At 28.0% G+C, this 21,172-nt stretch overlaps 4 long non-coding RNA genes across 4 annotated transcripts; all 4 read right to left on the bottom strand.

Annotated features, from left to right (window-relative positions):
- Nucleotides 1-3,254: 3,254 nt before the first annotated feature.
- LOC140178385 (uncharacterized) lies at nucleotides 3,255-4,092 on the bottom strand. The gene is made up of 2 exons (XR_011871537.1): nucleotides 3,870-4,092; nucleotides 3,255-3,675 (listed from the first exon to the last, which is right to left on the bottom strand). It is a non-coding gene; the product is annotated as an uncharacterized lncRNA (long non-coding RNA).
- Nucleotides 4,093-9,033: 4,941 nt separating this feature from the next.
- On the bottom strand, nucleotides 9,034-10,490 carry LOC112744720 (uncharacterized). Its single transcript, XR_011871536.1, has 2 exons — nucleotides 10,322-10,490; nucleotides 9,034-9,567 (listed from the first exon to the last, which is right to left on the bottom strand). It is a non-coding gene; the product is annotated as an uncharacterized lncRNA (long non-coding RNA).
- Nucleotides 10,491-13,722: 3,232 nt separating this feature from the next.
- LOC112744719 (uncharacterized) lies at nucleotides 13,723-14,510 on the bottom strand. Its single transcript, XR_003172896.2, has 2 exons — nucleotides 14,306-14,510; nucleotides 13,723-14,111 (listed from the first exon to the last, which is right to left on the bottom strand). It is a non-coding gene; the product is annotated as an uncharacterized lncRNA (long non-coding RNA).
- Nucleotides 14,511-17,803: 3,293 nt separating this feature from the next.
- LOC112744718 (uncharacterized) lies at nucleotides 17,804-18,610 on the bottom strand. Its single transcript, XR_003172895.2, has 2 exons — nucleotides 18,373-18,610; nucleotides 17,804-18,289 (listed from the first exon to the last, which is right to left on the bottom strand). It is a non-coding gene; the product is annotated as an uncharacterized lncRNA (long non-coding RNA).
- Nucleotides 18,611-21,172: the final 2,562 nt, after the last annotated feature.

Raw genomic sequence — 21,172 nt, 5'->3', positions numbered from 1 at the left:
ACTTGACTATATATATGGACGAAAATTCGTTTAGACAAATTATGCTCCTTTAAATTTAAACAGTATACAAATTGAGACAAAATTTATAACTTATTGGAGACGCCATAATTTGAAAAATGAGAGTGGGAAGGAAAGAAAATACATTAAAAAGGACATAACGATGGTAATTAATATACTCTTCGTTTTAAAATAATTTTTCAAAACTAAAGATCATATATATGTATTAAGAAAAATAATAAAATATTTTTTTATAATGTTTGAGATTATATAGTAGAAAAAGTTAATATTTATTGATAGCAATACAGAGAGAAAGAAAGAAAAGAAAAGAAGGGAGAGAGGGAGAGATGGAGGGGGGAATAGGGGAGGAGAAACTAGGGATGGCAATACATCCGAACTTGCGGGTATTCATTCCGTCTCTACCCGCTAAAAACTCGTCCCGCATCGGGGCGGGTTCTTGGGAGGGACGGGGCGAGTTCTTGGGAGGGGCGGGACGGGGTCGGGTTTAGGTAATACCCACCCCGACCCGCCCCACTATATATATATATATATATATATATATATATATATTTTTAATATATAATATGTATAATATATATAAAATAATTAGTAAATAATTAATAATATTGTATCATATTTAAATTTTTACTTTAATTTATGTTATGTATGTGATGGTGGTTATATAAATTTTGAAATTTAATTTTATTTATTAGATTTTAATAATTATAGGGACGGGTAGAGGCGAAAAGGATACCCGTAGGAGCGGGTTAGGGTTCAACGTTTTACTACCCACGGATAGAAGTGGGGTGGATTCTATGCGGGTTGTTGTACGGCAGAGCGGGGTCGAGTAGAGCAAAAATCCACCCCTACCCACCCGGTTGCCACCCTACCGGCGATGAACAAATTAATGTGTGTTATTTACTATACTTGATAAATGATTAAATACAAGTATTTAAAGTATTGATAATCCTAAAAAGATTTAAAAAAAAAATTAGAATTTATTTTATTTAATATTAATTAATTATTGCAGTAATTAAGATAAAATTTACCTTTTTATTTTTAAATTTTATGAGTAAAATTTAGATACTATAAAAGAGATTTAAGTTTTTAATAAACAAATTTTAAATATATAAAAATATTATATAGCTTCCTCGTTTTTCTTTTAATTTGCATGCATAGAAATCAGTCTTGTTAAACATTTAAATTTTTTTGGCAAGTAAATCTAATCAAATTAATTCAAACTTAATAAAAATCACTTTCATTACACACATATTTTATTAGTGTAAATATATCCTTTTTTATTTTCGCATTTTTTTTTGTGTGTTGTTCTTTTTTCATTTTCTTCGCATTCTTCCTTTTTTTTTATGTTTTTTATTCTTTTTTGCGCATTTTTTCTTCATCATTATTCTTTTATTGCTGCTATTGTTGTTACGTTTTTTTTTTCTTTTTCTTTCTAATAATTTTGCAGTATTGATTTTTTTATTCTTTTTAAAAGAATAAAATAAAAAGAATTATAAAAAAATAAAAAAAATGAAGAGGACAACGAAAAAAAATAGAAAAGGTGCATAATTTAAAAAACAGATATAATAATTTGATTAGATTTTATTAAATATTTTGTAGCTTTAGTCCATAGAAATATAACTGCGATATCATGCATTTTTATAGTGTCAATAAAGATTCAAAACTAGATACAACACAAAATATATATTTTATATCTATAAATTTATGTGTTATTTAACTTATTTTTAATATATATTTTATATTTTAATATTTATTTTATATTAATAATTAATTTTAACGGTTAATTTTAATATTTACATAGTATGATTATTGCTCACATACGTACAATTTTTCCCATCTTTGATAATTTATGATTAAGTGGCAAGTTCGCTTGACTAAAGAGATACTTTATTTTATTTTATTTATTTTTCTTTTAACAAAACTAGCCTCTCGAATTGGGATATTAATAGAGCTATATAATAACCAATAGAATATATAAGTATAAAAAAAAAACTATTTTTAATTAATTAATATTAATTACTTTTTTATTATAAAATTATTTTTAACTCACTTTTTAGAATTTTAATTTTAAAAAATTGAAAAAAAATTTCTTAATTTAACTCTTGTCCGTAATTATTTAAAAATGAATAGAGTAAATAATTATTAATCACTTCTGTCCAAATAAAATTTTAATCCCAAATTGTTAGATAAAATCATTAGTTAAGGGTATTGAAAAAGGTTTAAAAGCTAGTACTTTCATTAAAATATAACTAAGGGTGTCAGCGGATCGGATTGGATTGGATATGGTCGAAAATTCGATCTGATTCGCACAATTTTCATCGGATCGAATATGATATCCGCACTTTTTAGTGTCGGATTCAATCCAATCCGATCTGCACATTTGCGGATCGGATCGGATATCGGATATCGGATATATCCGCATAATTAAACCTTCTCTTTTTAATCATATTTTTATGTAAAAGAATTCGATAAAAATATTTCTTTCATACTTTTAAACTTATTTATTCTTAAAATATTTTTAATCAAACTCTCTCTAAATAACAAAAATAAAATAATACAATATATGAATAATAATTACTAACTAAAACATACAAACAAGTAAATATAATACCAAACATATATATATTTATTTATTTATTTTTTAATTATTATAGTACGGATCTGCAGATCCGCGGATATAGAGTACATATTCGCAATTTTCGGATCGGATGCGAATATTTACCGCGGATCTGTGGATACGATCTGATTCATGGACACCCCTATATATAACTAGCATTTAACCATAAAAAAAAATGTATAATCATACCATTAAATATAATTGTATATTATTAAAAATATTAATGATAATTAATTATTGACTACAAATTATAAAATATGGTGCCCCTAATATTACTGTAGGGATATCCGATCCATCCTGTATTGGCTTGAGATTGAATATTTGGATGATATTATTTGAAGAATTCTTTTAACTTTTTCTTATGTCATTTTTGTACTTCTGTTATGTAAAACAGAGTCTCTTCTCTTCTTATAAAAATACACATATTCAGAATCATTCTTTCTGTTAGATACACATATTGACCAAGATCTGTTCACTAACCATCAAGTCGTCTATACTTTTACATGAGAAAATCAATATTAAGTCAGATTTTTTTTTTTTATAAAATCATTAAGAAGCTAAGCTCCTACTAATAATAAGGACAAAAGGCATAACTAATGGCTTTCATGTTTCTATCCTGTTTATGCAATGGGATTGATTCATTGTGTGAAGAATTTTCTTCTTCTTATGTAATTTTCTACTACATTGTGAAATCTGACATACATTGACAGCAAAATACATATATAGAGAGAGATGATTAACAATATTAAGACACACATAAAACTCATGATGAAGAGAGTTTTATTATTCACATATTACTATTACTATTTATAGACTAATTAACAAGGAAAGCTTCTTCTTCATTCACTCCAATTTATTTGCCTTCATAGATATGCATCATCATGGTGGGCAGCGACGACTGTAGGCTGAACATTTTGGCGCTGGCGGCGGCTGCGGTTTGAGGCACTCTCTGTAAGGCGAATTAGGGGGACAGTTAACAGCAGGTTTATTAGGGTTCTTAGTAGGAGCTGTTACTGCTGTATATCTTGCTGCTTTCTCTCCTGCATTCATTAATCATTAGCACATACCATGCATGTTATATTAGAAGGAAATTTTTGTAGAAGAGAAATTCTTAAGTGCTTATACATATCAGAATATATAAATCATGTAATACGTGACACTATTTATAGGACTACTCATGCATATGAATTTTGGATTAATTAACTCTTATAATTTATGGCAAAACAAAAGAAACCTTTGACTTCACGAGCTGCTAGAGTTGAAGAGGGTAGGAAGGCCATGGAAGCCAAAAGTAAGAATGCAATGAAAATGGCCTTCATGCTGATTAATGGAAACTACTATTGTATGTAGTGTATATGTGTTGTCACTTATATTCTCTTATTGCATGGCTATACATGCTATGCTGTTGTGTATTTATATTGCCCAAAAACCGGGTATGGAGGGGAGGGAAGAGATCCACTAATGCATGTAGATGTTAAGTCTAATTAAATAAACATAATAAATAAATTAGAACTTAGAAGACTTGGTCAGTGACAATTGACATACATGACTGGTCAATAATTACATTTTAAATATGTCCCGTTATATGAAACTTTAATCCCAATTTGTTAGATAAAATCATTTATTAATAAGGATAGTGTAGGCTTGGGATTGGATGAAATTTAAACTATATTTATTATTTGAATAATTTTCCTCTTTTGTGTCATTTTCTACTTGTGGAATTTCAGTACCTTACTAAGAACAAGTAAATTTCTAAATAAACTTAGATAGAGACATTACTATATTGCTCGACAACACTGAAACTTTTATACTAATAATTAAACTTTGTGAATGTTATTTTACCCTCTCTAAAATAACATGTAAGTTATCTTTTTTGATATGTCATATTTTAATTGGGTGTTTATTTTAACCTGAATTACTTTAATCTCGTGAGAGTTAATAATATCTTGGAAGACGGTGACGGCCAATAAAACGGTGAGTGGGGAGGAGTAAACGCAATTAGAGAGAATTGGAATACCTTTTCTAAAAGAATGATTTGGGAAGAGAAAACAAGACATCCAATGAGACAGTGATGCTTGGGAGGTGTAACGACGACGATGAATGAGTACAATGGGGAGGAGTAAACGCAATTAGAGAGAGAGAGTTGGAGTACCTTTTCTAGAAGAATGATTTGAGAAGATAAAATAAGATACCCAACGAGACCGTGATGCTTGGGAGGACGACGAAGGTGTGAGAAGGAGTAAACACAATTAGAGAGAGTTAGAGTACTTTTTCTAGAAGAATGATTTGGGAAGAGAAAACGAAACACCAATGAGACGGTGATGCTTGAGAGGCGCAACGACGACGAAAAGAGTGGAGAAGGTAACTCAGGTTAAAATAAACACCCAATTAAAATGTGACACATCAGAGAGAATAACTTACATATTACTTTAGAGAGGGTATGATAGCATTCACCTTAAACTTTTTCTTTTCGCTCAATGATTGAATGGTTATGATTCTTCTCCAGGGTTATATTGTAAAATAGATAAATACTCGTATACAGTCATTTTTATGTAAAATTAATAATTAAAAATTATTAGATAATTAGTAAATTTGATTAAATTATTCTCTAAAAATTTTCAACTATTAATTTTACATAAAAAGATAACTGCATGAATTCGAATGATACAACACAATACTATAAATTGAAATTCAAAGAAAGTTTTTTTTTAATCTTAAATTATTTTAGAGAAAAATTCTAAAGTGACAATTACTTCGAAAGACAACGAGACCCTTAACAAAAAAATATTCAACCTGGCTCCTGAGCTTTATTTTTATGGGACTAATTAGCTCCTCTTTCAGTGTTTTTTTTTTACATAGAAACTAATCAGTCCCATAAAAATAAAACTTAGGAGTCGAATTGAATATTTTTATTTATTAAGGGTCTCGTAGTCCTTTCAAGATAATTATCAGGGACTGAGTTAGGTAATCACTCGTTATTTTATATTTATATGTTGTGGAATTTGAAGGTATGATACACATAAGTTACAACAATAAAGTGGTCAAATGTGATGGCCAAATATAGCAGGACTATCAAATATATATATATATAGAAGACTTGACAAAGTGCAGCGAAATTTATATTAAAAAGTATATTGACAATGAAATATATGCTATTTTTAGTGACTTCACGTATAAATGAAGAATTATTGGGGACTAGCTAGCAATAATTTTCTACGACAACTATTTCTTTTTAATTGATCATCATTTAGGAAATCTAGCTAGTAGCAGAAAGTAATGCTCTTGGTTTTACATACCAATATTTAGAAGTAAAATTTTGGAACAAATGTAATTTCATTTTGGAAAACTCTAGGCCAGCACTTTTTTAATAATCTGGTCAGTACTTAACCATTAAAAGAAAAGTGAGTGATTTTTTACTATTGAATATAATCTCACACCATTAAAAATAGGTTTAATTACTCTGTTGGTCCCTATAGTTTCACGAAATTTTCAATTAGGTCTTTATACTTTTTTTCTTTTCAATTGAGTCCCTATATGTTAATTTTTTTTTCAATTAAATCCCTACCATGACAAAAACGTCTAAAATAACAGAATATTCTCTTAAAAAAACGAATATTCTCTTTTTGAAGATAACAGGACACTCTTATATTTTAAAAATTCCAAAAAAATCCTTCTCAGCTGACTCCCACACTCCCATCCATAGCCCAGTGACCCCCCACACTCCCATATCCTTAGCCCTAACCTCTCAATCGAGCTCTCTCCGGATCTGCCGCATGGTGCCTCTCGCCGCGCCTCCTCCTCTCGACGTCCCTGTCATGCCTCGTCCCTTGTATTCTACTCATCCCTTGTATTTCGCCGCGCCTCTGTCCCTCTCTCCTTCGCCGTGTCTCGCCTCCGTGCCTCCGTGCTTCCATGCTTTCCTCGCCTCGCCGCCCGTGCCTCCGTCCCTCCCTCACCGCGCCGCCACTCCATCCCTTGCGCTTGGTTTCGCTGCCTCGCGCCTACTCCCGTGGCTTCCATTTCAGACAGAGCCCAGGACTAGGTTGGATGCAGGGACTTGGGGGGTTGGCCTTAGGTATTGCATTTCGGCTGCAGTGGCTTGTCCGGATCGACTTCTTGTTGCAGTTAAAGGGAATTCTGGATTCTGATTTAATACCATTGAAGTTGAGGTATATACTGTTAAACTTATACTTATGTGGATTGATCCTTTATTTTTAGTTATAATTTCATCATCATATAATAAAATGGTTCTTATTTTAGTATATACTAATTCACTACATACATGCGATTGTTTCTCTTATCATGCTGGAGCTGTAGAATTGCTTAGGCTAAATGTTTACAGCATTGTCCTCAGTGGATTGTACTTGACATGTGGTTCTTATTTTGTAAGTATATTGTATTTTCGTTTGGCAATATTGTATTTTCGTTTGGTAATTGTTCATGACACTGAAGTCTGCCTTTTGTCTAGTTGATGACTTATGTCATGTTATTGTTTCCATATTGCAATGATCTCAACGAAGGAAAGCATATAAACTTGGAAACCTTCGGTATATGTATTCAAACATTGCATTATTTGCATTTATATTCAGAATGCACAAACATATTTATCCATTGAAACTTGGTAAGAACTTTTTAAAATATGAATTTATCTAATATAAGCTATTCATATGAATTAGCATTGAAATATCCGAGTTTTACTGTAATGATGGCAACTAATATTTTTGGTAGCTTGAGTTTCTGATGCATGCTCTTGTGTGTTTCCAGTCGTATCTAAGGGTATCACAACAACTTCATACAATGAACCAGGTGGTTGTTGGGGCTACAATTGGTTCCATTATATCTCTTATGTGATATTGGTTATGGAATGCTTTTATTCAGGATGCATATCAATCCTCTTTATTTGTTAGGATCATTGGTTTATCGGGTTCTATAGGAATTTGCATTTGTTTTCTTGTATTTGTGTTGGCTTCTTGTGTTTTTATTAAAAATCTTAGTGTGTTTTTTATGTTAAAATTTATCATATTTTCTACTAGATCTTCACATCATCACTTTGCCTCTCTTTTCATTTATGTTTTTTGCATTCCATCAAGTATAGGAGAAATGGCCAGCATGTTCTTTTGCATTGTTTATCTAATATCAATGAGTTGATTTCCTTGGGCCTTTGGTCATTTCTAGCTCTGTGCTATAATTTTTGTTTGGTATTTAATACTTATTTGTTTATTTTGGAGGAAATGTTCAGATACAAAGTTGATTTTAGACTAGACTTCAAGACTTGCTAGAAGTGCCTGAAGACCTTGAATATAAAGAAGGTGAGATTTCTTTCATGGCTTAAACAAAATCTGGCACTCACAAGCATAGGGCTGACAAGTTAAGGAGATATTTAAGGGAGAAAGAACACATGACCAAGTGGAAATATTGGCCGGTACCTGGTGGAGCTCCTTTTTCACATAATAAAAGATTTGTTCTATTATGTTTTAATTGAGAGTGATATGTTGGTTGCAGGTGTTGTCTTTGTTGGAGACTTAGAAAGAGAATGTCCTTTTGGAACATAAGTATGGAATTTAAGTCGAGCTTCTATCTTTATGAGGGCCTAAAAGTTTGATTCAGCTTTGTACAAAAGCATGAATGAAGCACCTTGCTATGGTGAAGACATTGTGGATCATAAATTTAATGTATTTAGGAAATTTCAATATGTTAAATTCTATATTTCGATGTAGACATTGTAAATGTTGTGGTATTTATTTGAAAAATTAATCTATGTTCAATTCTTTTTATATTTTGTGAAAATATAATTATTTATGAAAATTTAGTTTTAATAGTGGTTAATCTGAAATGAGTAAAAATCTATAATTATAAAATTAGGAACAATGACAGAGTTAGTGACCGATTTAGATTTTTAGTTCAGAAATTAGTGGCTAAAGGGTTCAGCGACCGATTTTTAAGAGAAATCAATCACTAAATCGGTCGCTATTTCGGTAATTTCTTGTAGTGTGAATAGGGATTATAGGAATATCTTTCATTAAATATTTATAGTTTTACTAAATTTTCAATTAGGTCCCTATACTTTTTTTCTTTTCAATTAGGTCCCTAAGGGTATACAAGTAATTTCGTAAGTCACTAACAGTTTTTAGACGTTTAACGTTAATAGGAACTAAATTGAAAAAAAAATTAACGTATAGGGACCCAATTAAAAAGAAAAAAAGTATAGGGATCTAATTGAAAATTTCGTGAAACTATAGGAACCAAGAGAGTAATTAAACCTTAAAAATACTATTAATAGCCAATTGATGGTTACAAAACACAAAACTTGCTTACCTCTAACACTCCTCGAAAGTAGCGGTATAGATTTGCCAATACAAAAATGAAATTAATTAAACAAGAAAGAAAAAGCCAACCTCTGAAAATTGAAGGCTAATATATGGTTTTATTTCACAGGCACTATTAAGTTTACAAGAAGCTCAAATCTAACACGCTAGTTAATATATTACAAGTTTATGCATTTGGATACAAGGCACTCAAATTAAAACGAAACACTTTATATATGAATTATTATTATCATTGCTTCTTCTTTGACCTCAATTAATTAATGAAGTGTTAAATGCTTAATTATTAGGTGGTGGAGAGCAAAAACAGTTGTATGGATTATTAATACATCTTCTATGTGGATTCGGAGCTGTTCCTCTATAAGAATTGGGAGGAATAGGAATAAAGCAATACAAGAAAACAGCTCTATAAGACATGAGGCTTAGGATGTGGATGTGGTGGTCCTCCTCCTCTTCCTCTTCCTCTGTATGGACGTGTAGGACGAAAGCGAACAGGATTAGGAGGTGCATGTACTCCTCCAACTCTTCCTCTTTCATATGGATCATTGTCCACATAAGAATTAGGAGCTCTTCTTCCTCCTCTTCTATATGCTTCTTTCTTATCACCACCTGCATATATATTATATAAGTAAGAAAAATTACAGGCCATTCACAATTTTTTTCTTTTTTCTTTTTTTTTTTAATAATAGAACCGTTGATTCTTTAGCATTATTTTCTAATAAGATTCATATTTTAAATTGGCTTTTAATAATTTTTTGATTTTCTAAAATTAAATAATAAATGGTTATATTCTTTAACATTCTATAAGGTAGCGTTTGGTAGAGAGACAGAAATGGAAAGACTGAGACTGAGAGACAGAGACTTAGCGTTTGGTGGAGAGACAGAGACGGAAAGACTGAGACTGAGAGAAAGAGACAGATATTGAAATAAATCTAAGCATTCTGTTTGGTGTAAAATGGGAGACAGAAATTGAAACAAGAATAAAACTCTAATTTAATTTGCACAAAGGATAAAATTGGAATTAATTAATTAAAATGAGGATATTTTAGGTATAAAATGTCATTAAAGTTTCAGTTTCCATCTTTAAAAATTTTAGTACCATGTGTCCTTACTTTTTGGAGGTACTGAAATACTGAAATTTTGGAGACAGAGACAGAAATTTTAGTACTAGTCTCTGAACCAACAAACATAATACTGAGTTTCAGTCTCTTCTCTGTCTCTAGCATTATTTTCTAATAAGATTCATATTTTAAATTGGCTTTTAATAATTTTTTGATTTTCTAAAATTAAATAATAAATGGTTATATTCTTTTAACATTCTATAAATGATTAGAAGGAGATAATATAAGATAAGAGTTCTTACGCGCTTCCCTACTGCTGGAGCTGCAAGTGTTGAGGAGGGAAGGAACATTACCGAAACCAAAATCAAGAATATTGCAAACAAAATTGGCTTCATCTTATGACATGATTATTAGGAGATATTTATTTGTAATAAGTGAAGATGAGACTACACTTCAATTTTCCTTATGCATGGCGATATATATCATCATCATGTATTTATAGTCTTACAAGATTGAAGGGTATTCAAGTAGATATGTCTTGTAATCTTATTTTGCATATTAGTAGCCACATGCGTCCTACTCATTTAGAGTAAGTACACCAATGATAATTTTTGATAACCCTACATACACTCGATAGATCAATCTGTGGTGGGTTGCATGTACCAACTTAATTTCATGGTCAAGTCGTCACAAGCAAATTAAAATTATGTATTTTATATTAGCCCTTCATTAACCCAAATTGTTCGGAAAGTTGAATTGGTCATTCACAAAATTAGTCTTTTATTATTTAAAGTGTCAAATAATTTAATCTATTAACCATATTATATATTTTTTAAGAAAAATTAAAGACTTTATCACCTTTTAACAAATATTAGAGATTCATTATTTATTTAGTATTCTAAAAAATTAAACCTTAGTTTATCCAGAATAAAAATTAATAAGAACCCATTTGATATTTCACTCAAATAACAAATATAACACACATATATATCTTAATAAATTTATCATGATTTTTCTGCATTCTTGCGACAGCATGCATTTTTTTTAGTAGCAACATGATGCTTATTAATTGCTCAGTGTAGTGTAGTATCTTCTTGACTGAGTACTACCTGAAGGGAATAATGAAATAATCGTCAAAACTGGTGGTGTTAGTTTAAGGGATTATTTTGTTTAATTATGGTGCAGTGATTTTCAAGTTGACTTGACTATATAGATGAAAATTCATTTAGACAAATTATTCTCCTTTAAATTTAAACAGTATACAAATTGAGACAAAATTTATAATTTATTGGAGACGCCATAATTTGAGAAATGGGAGTGCGGGAAGAAAAGAAAATATATTAAAAAGGACATAACGATGGTGATTGATATACTCTTTTCGTTTTAAAATAATTTTCCAAAACTAAAGAATATATTGTATCAAGAAAAATAATAAAATATTTTTTTGTAATGTCTGAGATTATATATAGTAGAAAAAGTTAATATTAATTGATAGTAATAGAGAGAGAAAAAAAAAAAGAAGGGGGGGAGGGGGAGGTGGAGCGAGGAGTAGGGGAGGAGATGAACAATTTAATGTGTGCTATTTACTATACTTGATAAATGATTAAATATAAGTATTTAAAGTATATTGATTAATTATTGCAGTAATTAAAATAAAATTTATCTTTTTATTTTTAAATTTTATGAGTAAAATTTAGATACCATAAAAGAGATTTAAGTTTTTAATAAACAAATTTTAAATATATAAAAATATTATATAGCTTCCTCGTTTTTCTTTTAATTTGAATGTATAGAAATCAGTTTGTTATATATTTAAATTTTTTTGCTACCAAATCTAATCAAGTTAACTCAAACTCAACAAAAATTACTTTCATTACACACGTGTTTTCCTAATGTAAATATATTCTTCTTCATTTTTGCATTTTTTTTTTCTTTTTCGTGTTTTTTTTTTCTTTTTCTTCGCATTTCTCCTTCTTCTTTTTCGTATTTTTCATTCTTTTTGATTGCGTTCCTTATTTTTTTTCGCATGGTTTTTTTTATCGTTGTTTTTTTATTGCTGCTGTTGTTGTGTTTTTTTTCCTTTTTTTTTTCCTAACAATTTTACAGCATTGATTTTTTTTTTTTTTAAAAGAGTGAAACAAAAAAATTATAAAATAATAAAAGAAGAAGAACACGAAGAGAACAACGAAAGAAGATGAAGATAAAAAGGAGAAGAAAAAAATAAAAAAATAAAAAATATGTGTGATTTAAAAAATAATTATAGTAATTTGATTAAACTTTATTAAATATTTGTTTGCATTGTATGTAAAGCTTTAGCCCATGGAAATATAACTGCGATATCATGCATTTTTATAGTGCCAAGAAGGATTTGAAATTAGATACAACACAAAATATATATTTTTTATATATAAATTTATGTGTTATTTAACTTATTTTTAATATATATTTTATATTTTAATATTTATTTTATATTAATAGTTAATTTTAACGATTAATTTTAATATTCACATAGTATAATTATTGTTGACATACGTAAAATTTTTCCTATCTTTGATCATTTATAATTAAGTGGCAAGTTCGCTTGACTAAAGAGATGCTTTATTTTATTATTATTATTAATTTTTTTTTTAACAAAACTACACTCTCGAATTAGGATATTAATAGAGCTATATAATAACAAATAGAATATATAAGTATAAAAAAAGTATTTTTTAATTAATTAATATTAATTACTTTTTTATTATAAAATTATTTTTAACTCACTTTTTAGAATTTAGAATGTAAGATAAAAAATAATTTTAAAAAATTGAAAAAGAAAAATTTCTTAGTTTAACTCTTATCCGTAGTTATTTAAAAATGAATAGAATAAATTATTAATCACTTCCGTCCAAATGAATTTTTAATCCCAAATTGTTAGATAAAATTATTAGTTAAGGATATTGAAAAAGGTTCAAGAGCTAATACTTTCATTAAAATATAACTAGCATTTAATCATAAAAAAAGAAAATATATAATTTTATACTATTAAATATAATTTTATATTATTAAAAATATTAATAATAATTAATTACTGACTACTAATCACATAATATGGTGCTCTTAATATATATTGTAAGGATATCTGATTCATCCTGTATTAGTTTGGGATTGAATATTTGGAGAATAAATTATCATTTATACTCATGAATGATACAGACAAATATATCTATATAAGAATAAAATGATAATTGTAACTGCGGAAGATGGTTTCTGTGTGCCAAGAGTACCCTAACGGACCAATTACGTAATTAACATTTGGTTATTCTTAGCACACGAATATCATTTGTGGTTACAATTATCTTTTTTTATATGGATACATTTATCAGCATTTATATCTTTTATGGATAGAAATGATAATTTATTCTGATATTATTTGAAAAATTCTTTTAACTTCTTCATTTTGTACTCTTGTTATGTAAAACAGAGTCTCTTCTCTTCTTATAATACACATATTCAGAATCATTCTTTCTGTTAGATACACATATTCACCAAGATCTGTTCACTAACCATCAAGTCGTCTATACTTTTACATGAGAGAATCAATATTAAGTCAGATTTTTTTTTTAATTTTGATAAAATCATTAAGAAGCTCCTACTAATAATAAGGACAAAAGGCATAACTAATGGCTTTCATGTTTCTATCCTGTTTATGCAATGGGATTCATTGTGTGAAGAATTTTCTTCTTATTATTATGTAATTTTCTACCACATTGTGAAATCTGACATACATATATAGAGAGAGATGATTAATTACAATATTAAGACACACATAAAACTCATGATGAAGAGAGTTTTATTATTCACATATTACTATTACTATTTATAGACTAATTAACAAGGAAAGCTTCTTCTTCATTCACTCCAATTTATTTGCCTTCATAGATATGCATCATCATGGTGGGCAGCGACGACTGTAGGCTGAACATTTTGGCGCTGGCGGCGGCTGCGGTTTGAGGCACTCTCTGTAAGGCGAATTAGGGGGACAGTTAACAGCAGGTTTATTAGGGTTCTTAGTAGGAGCTGTTACTGCTGTATATCTTGCTGCTTTCTCTCCTGCATTCATTAATCATTAGCACATACCATGCATGTTATATTAGAAGGAAATTTTTGTAGAAGAGAAATTCTTAAGTGCTTATACATATCAGAATATATAAATCATGTAATACGTGACACTATTTATAGGACTACTCATGCATATGAATTTTGGATTAATTAACTCTTATAATTTATGGCAAAACAAAAGAAACCTTTGACTTCACGAGCTGCTAGAGTTGAAGAGGGTAGGAAGGCCATGGAAGCCAAAAGTAAGAATGCAATAAAAATGGCCTTCATGCTGATTAATGGAAACTACTATTGTAGTGTAATTTAATTTCTTTTTTGCATGGCTATACATCCTATGCTGTTGTGTATTTATATTGCCCAAAACCCGGGTATGGAGTGGAGGGAAGAGATCCACTAATGCATGTAGATGTTAAGTCTAATTAAATAAACATAAACATAATAAATAAATTAGAACTTAGAAGAAGACTTGGTCAGTGACATTGACATACATGACTGGTCAATAATGACATTTTAAATATGTCCCGTTAAATGATACTTTAATCCCAATTTGCTAGATAAAACTATGTGATAGTTTTCAGTTTGTCATGGTGCTATGTGTTAGTTTTTATATTTTTCATTTGATGCGTTTTACACCATCGTATAATTATAACTATTCTCTTGAATTATTGTTCACGTTGTCAATTTAAAAGATAATTATTTTTGTTAATGTGCACTACAAGAAAATAGAGTTATTTTAACACTTTATTTTTTAATACCATAATTAAGTGTCAAAATTAATATATATTTTTGACAAATATCACAAATGTCAAATTTTTTATGTTTTCTTGATGAATAATTTGACCGTAGAAAATTACTCCTCAATTTTGATACTCATTTGTTTTCAATTTACTCCACTATTTTTATTCTTTTTTGGACTCTGTTAATTTTGACATCACGCTGCTCTCAGTTTAGGATTATACTACACATTCTTTATCTTCAAAATCTCAATTTATTATTTAGTTTCAAGATCTCATTTCATTATTTGTTAAAATTTTTTGTTAAAAATATTTTATAGTCAATAAGTGTCAAAATAAATAGTATTTTTGACAATTAATAAGTATCACATAAAATATGTTCTCAAAATTTTCTAACAAATTATTTTTGACAGCCAATATTTATCAAAATAAGATTTAAATTTTTTTCACAATCACTTATATGTTAAAAATACTATTTTTGACAAAATTTTTATTAACATATTTTCATAGTTAGAATAGTGCCAAAATTTGTTTTTTTGACAAATTTTAATTTTCTTTTACACATTATAACCCTAAAAAATAATCTATATTGTTGTAGTGGTGGTATCATATAATTAGATATAGTAAAAAATAATTTTTAACTGACATGCATCAAAATTAAATTCCCATGTATATATGTTTTGAGCTTTAATTTTCAGGGGATGTTTAATAAATCTACAATAATAGGTTAAGATTTGTTCCAAAATTTTTTATTTTCTTTTATAGAAGAAAATTGGTTAATTGACGTCGATGTTAAAGTTCACCCGTTTGTGAGTCTTCTTTGCGAGTCTTCGGCTTTGTCATTTTATTAGTCAATGGAAAAATATCTACTAGACAATATATATAGGAGTAATATCATACCCCAATGATATGACTAACCATTTATTAATTAAACTGAACTTTAAATTTAATTTACTTTTACATAATATATATTTATGAAAAATGTTATTAATTTATCACATTAACTAACACTTTGGATATTTTATTTTTGTTATTTAAAATATTAATTTAACAAAAAAAAATTTATTAACTATATAATATTTTTATATATTTAAAATTTTCTTGTTAAAATCTTAAATCTCTTCTATGATATTTAAATTTTACCCATAGAATTAAAAAAAAAAGTGAATTTTACTTTGTTTTATCTCTACTTTTGTATAAATTAAAAAAAATTTCATAAGCACTAAATAATTTCTCTGAACTTAAATTGAATTTTAGGTTTATACTTTTATCTTGTAAATACTGTAAATACTTGTATTTAATAATTTATCAAGTATAGTAATTAAATAATACACATATTAATTTTTTTCATCTCCTCCTCCTCTCCTCTTTCTCTTCTCTTTGTCTCTCTCTATCAATTAATAACTTTTTCTACTATATAATCTCAAACATTACAAAAAAATATTTTATTATTTTTCTCAATATATATGTTTTAAAACGAAAAGAGTATATCAATCACTTCTATCGTTATATTCTTTTTAATGTATTTTTTTTTTCCTTCCCACTCCTATTTTTTAAATTTATGGCGTCTCTAATAAATTATAAGTTTTGTCTCAATTTGTGTACTGTTTAAATTCAAAGGAGAATAATTTGCCTAAACGAATTTTCGTCCATATAGTCAAGTCAACTTAAAAATTACTGCACCATAATTAAACAAAATATATAATCCTTAAAACTAACACCACCAATTTTGATGATTATTTCATTATTCCTTCAGGTAGTACTCAGTCAAGAAGATACTACTACACTACACTGAGCAATAAGCATCATGTTGCTACTATCAAAAATATATGCTGACGAAAGAATGCAGAAAAATCATGATAAATTTATTAAGATATGTATATGTGTGTTATATTTGTTATTTGATTGAAATATCAAATGGGTGCTCATTAATTTTTATTCTGGATAAATTAGGGTTTTATTTTTTAGAATATTAAAAAAATTAATCTCTAATATATTTTTTAAAATGTAATAAAGTCTTTAATTTTTCTTAAAAAATATATAATATGGTTAATAGATTAAATTGTTTGACATTTTAAGTAATAAAAGACTAATTCACTCAGAAATAAGTATTTCATAATAATCATATCATATCATAAGATGAAGCCAATTTTCTTTGCAATATTCTTGTTTTTGGTTTCCGTAATGTTCCTTCCCTCCTCAACACTTGCAGCGTACAAACTCTACTCTTTATCTCATTCTAATAATTTATAGAATGTTATTACTACTTATTAGGGATATAATTTTAGAAAAAAGAATTTTAGTATATATATATGCAAAAAAAATATGTTTTAAAGTCGAATAAAGTTATTATGTAGAAAAAAATATATTAAAAATATAATTGTTTATATATTTTTATCTAGTAATTTGAAATTTTGATGAATACATTTACTATACATCTAACTGTCATGATATAAGATAGAGATCATCTCCTTTTTTTTTTTTTTTTTTGGCTCCGGTAGTTGCGTTCTTTTATTTAGAGAAGGTTAGATTATCTAATTCTAATTATGCAAATTCATAAATCTAATTATTTTTAATGATTTAAAATTTTGATTTAAAATTAATTAATTTTTTTTTATTTGTTGTTTACGTTGTTTAATTTAATACGAGTGTTGTTGTTCCCTGTGTTTTTCTTTTTTCAACCGGGATAACGCTCAAATTATTATATACTAGTCAAATATTTTGTCCACTTAATAAGTGCATTTATTCTCCTAGTGATGATTATATGTGATTCTTCTCCATATTTTTATACTGTACAATGGTGATCATTTCTTATTTTCATGAATCACCATATAGAAAACGAAAAATGATGAGTCATTTTTATACAAACATAGCGTTCCATGATATAATGTAAAATACTTTTTAGATTAATGAATTAAAAAGAAAAAAGAAAAAGGCAACCCCGGAAAATTGAAGGCCAATAATATATGGTTTTATTTGATAATAAGCAAGCAAGTATTACAACAAACTGAAACGTACATTATTGAGGTCGATTGTTCTACGTACTGGCTAGTAAAACAAACACATATGCATTTGGGTATAAGGCACACAAATTAAAACGAAACACTACTAGTTAATAAATATTGCTTCTTCAATTCTTAGACGACCTCGACCTCAATTTATTAATTAATTAAGTATTAAATGCTTAATTACTAGGTGGGGAGCAATAACGACGAAATTTGGTTGGAAGTTGATTGCATTTTAGGTGCAAACGAGGTCGAGGTCGAGGTCGAGGAATAGGTATATGTTTAATTGTAATTCGAGAAACACCATGAGCAAGATTGGGAGAAGCAGGAATAGGTGGTGGATGTATTGGTGTTCTTCCACGTGGAGCATTTCCAATACCTCTTCCATATGGATCTCTTTCCCTTGGATTTAATCCAAAATCACCTCCTCCTACATAACACAAATTTGAAGAATAATTAAGATGCTTTACGTATGTACTACATTCTATAAATGATTAAGATGAGAGTTCTTACGCTCCCCTGCTACTCGAGCTGCAAGTGTTGAGGAGGGAACCAAAAGCAACAAGATTGTAAACAAAATTGGCTTCATCTTATGATTATTTGTAACTGAAGATCGATGAGGCTACACTTCAACTTTTCTTATGCATGGAGATATCATCATCATCATGTATTTATATAGTATTACAACATTGAAGGCTATTCAAGTAGCCACATGCGTGTTGGGCCAACCACGGAGAGCTCTCGACCACCGGGGAGATTTCGGAGAGGAATCAAATGAGATAACATAAGATGAGAAGACACCACATCCAACTCAAAACCTTAAGGTGTCAAGTTAATGGGTCTCTCATCTTATAAACTCCTCACTCTTTCATGCTTTTTTTGATGTAGGACTAACTTCAACACTTCTCACATTTGCAACACTAACAATGCGTCCTACTCATTTAGCTGGCAATTTTCCATATCATTCTTTTTTTCTGCCAAGTAGGCGGTGGCGCCGTATGAAATGGAAAAATGAATATTACAAAAGGAATATGACAAAAAGTCCCCAAAAAAAAAAAAAGGGAATACGATAACATTGTCTTCTCATTTGATCTGCCATTGACTCATAAAATGACAAAGGAAAAGATTTGCAAAGAAGAATACTACTTATTTAATTTAGCTATTATATTATGAATTCTTTTTACTCTAGATGAAATTGATATTCCAGTTCTTACTAAAAAATAAAATTCAAAAGGATAATGTTTTATATTTTCAATTTTTTTACAAGATTATATTTATTGTTATTTGTTGAAAATTTAGTTGTATAATAATCAATATTAAAAAGAAAATGAGGATCGACAATCTCTAAGGATTAGTTGGATACTTTAATTAACATGTATAGACCAACGAAAACTTTATTTACTGTATCGTTTCTTTTGCCATTACTTGAATGAACTTAATTAACATTGTGTGTATATGTGTGTAAAGTAGGAGTAGTAATGAGTAAGGTAAGGTAGGATTTGGAGTCAAATTAAAATATTTTTTGTTTGAGATTTTTATATAAATTCAATTTTATCTTATTTGTGGGTTGAGAATATTTTAATTCTAATCCTATCCATTCTTAATCTGCGGGTATCTGACTCTACCCACACACACATATGAGAACCTTACCCGCACCCTATCCTACTCATTGCGAATTGGATTGGCAATCTTAGCTTTGGATATCTGTGGGTAGCGTGTATGTTACCATCCCTAGTGACCTGCACCCTATCCTACTCATTGCGAATTATGTTGGCAACCCTTGGATACCCGTAGATAACGTGCATGTTACCACCCTTAGTGTAAAGGTTCCAAACTCATAATATAAGGATATAGATAAGAATAGTAATGCAAATAACAGTTAGGAATTGTTTATGTTATTTATTATAGAATAAAATATATTTTTTATCTCTAATATTTGTGATTTTCTATAAATATTTTTCGTTAAAAATAAGAGATTAAATTGAAAAAAGTATAATATATTATTGAGTCGTATCCAAAAGTACAATATATAAGAATATATATAAGTACTAAAAGAATAAAACTAATAAAAACATAAAATTCTATAATAAATACAAAGATACTAGTAGCCACATGCGTCTTACTCATTTTAGACAAAATACACTAGTGACAATTTTTTATAACCCTACATACACTCGATAGATCAATCTGTGATGGGTTGTATGTACCAACTTAATAATTTCATGGTCAAGTTGTCACAAGAAATATTATGTATTTTATGGTGTGTCCTACCATATTATATATTTTTTAAGAAAAATTAAAGGCTTTATTACCTTTTTAAAAAATATTAGAGATTAATTTATTTAATATTCCAAAAAATAAAACCCTAATTTATCCAGAATAAAACTTAATAAGCACCCCTTCGATATTTTACTCAAATAACAAATATAACACACATTAACACGTACATAGAAATTCAATAATGAAAAGTCATCAAAATTTCAATGAAAGATTTTTTAATATTATATTATTTTATATTTATATATACCTTGTGGAATTTGAAGGTATGATACAAATATGTTACGAAAAAGTGGTCAAATTTGATGGCAAAATATGGCAGCACTATCAAAGCATAGACTCGTATGTATATATAAATTAAAAGACTTGACAAAGTAAAGTGACATTTATATTAAAAAGTATATTGACAACGAAATATATGCTATTTTTTATGATTTTATATATAGAAGAAGAATTATTTATAATATTAAGTGGTTATTTCAGCAAAATGCTAGAAAAATATTAGAAAATTATTAAAATTTATTATTTTTAATTATTAATTTAATTTTTTTGTCTAATAATTTAATAATATATTTTAATTCATATTTTAAATATTAATGAATAATAATTGATAATAAAAAATAATAAATTTTAATAACTCATTAGCATTTTTCGAAAAATTAAATTACATTTGTTCCAAGATTTTACTTTTAAATTGGTGCATAAAACCAAGAGCATTACTTTCTGCTACTAACTTGATTTCCTAAATGTTGATATAACTTGAAAAGAAATAGTTGTTGCAGAAAATTAAGGTTAGCTAGTCCAGTATGATTAGGTATTCTTTAAAAGTGATTCTTTATTTAAAATTAAATACATATTTAAAATATAAATTAAATAAAAATAAAATTTAAAATTTAAAAATTTTAAGTTTTGTTTCAGTTTTAACATTTTTAATTATTAACAGATTATCATTTAAATATATATTCAAAAACTAAATTCAGTAAAATTAAAGATTTTAATTTTAAAATTTAAAAAGTAAATCCTAAGAGATTTAATT

Source organism: Arachis hypogaea, chromosome 14 (genome assembly GCF_003086295.3).
Source record: "Arachis hypogaea cultivar Tifrunner chromosome 14, arahy.Tifrunner.gnm2.J5K5, whole genome shotgun sequence".
Taxonomy (NCBI): Eukaryota; Viridiplantae; Streptophyta; class Magnoliopsida; order Fabales; family Fabaceae; genus Arachis; species Arachis hypogaea.
Note: the sequence above shows the minus strand (reverse complement) of the source record. Positions and strands in the feature narration are given on the sequence as shown.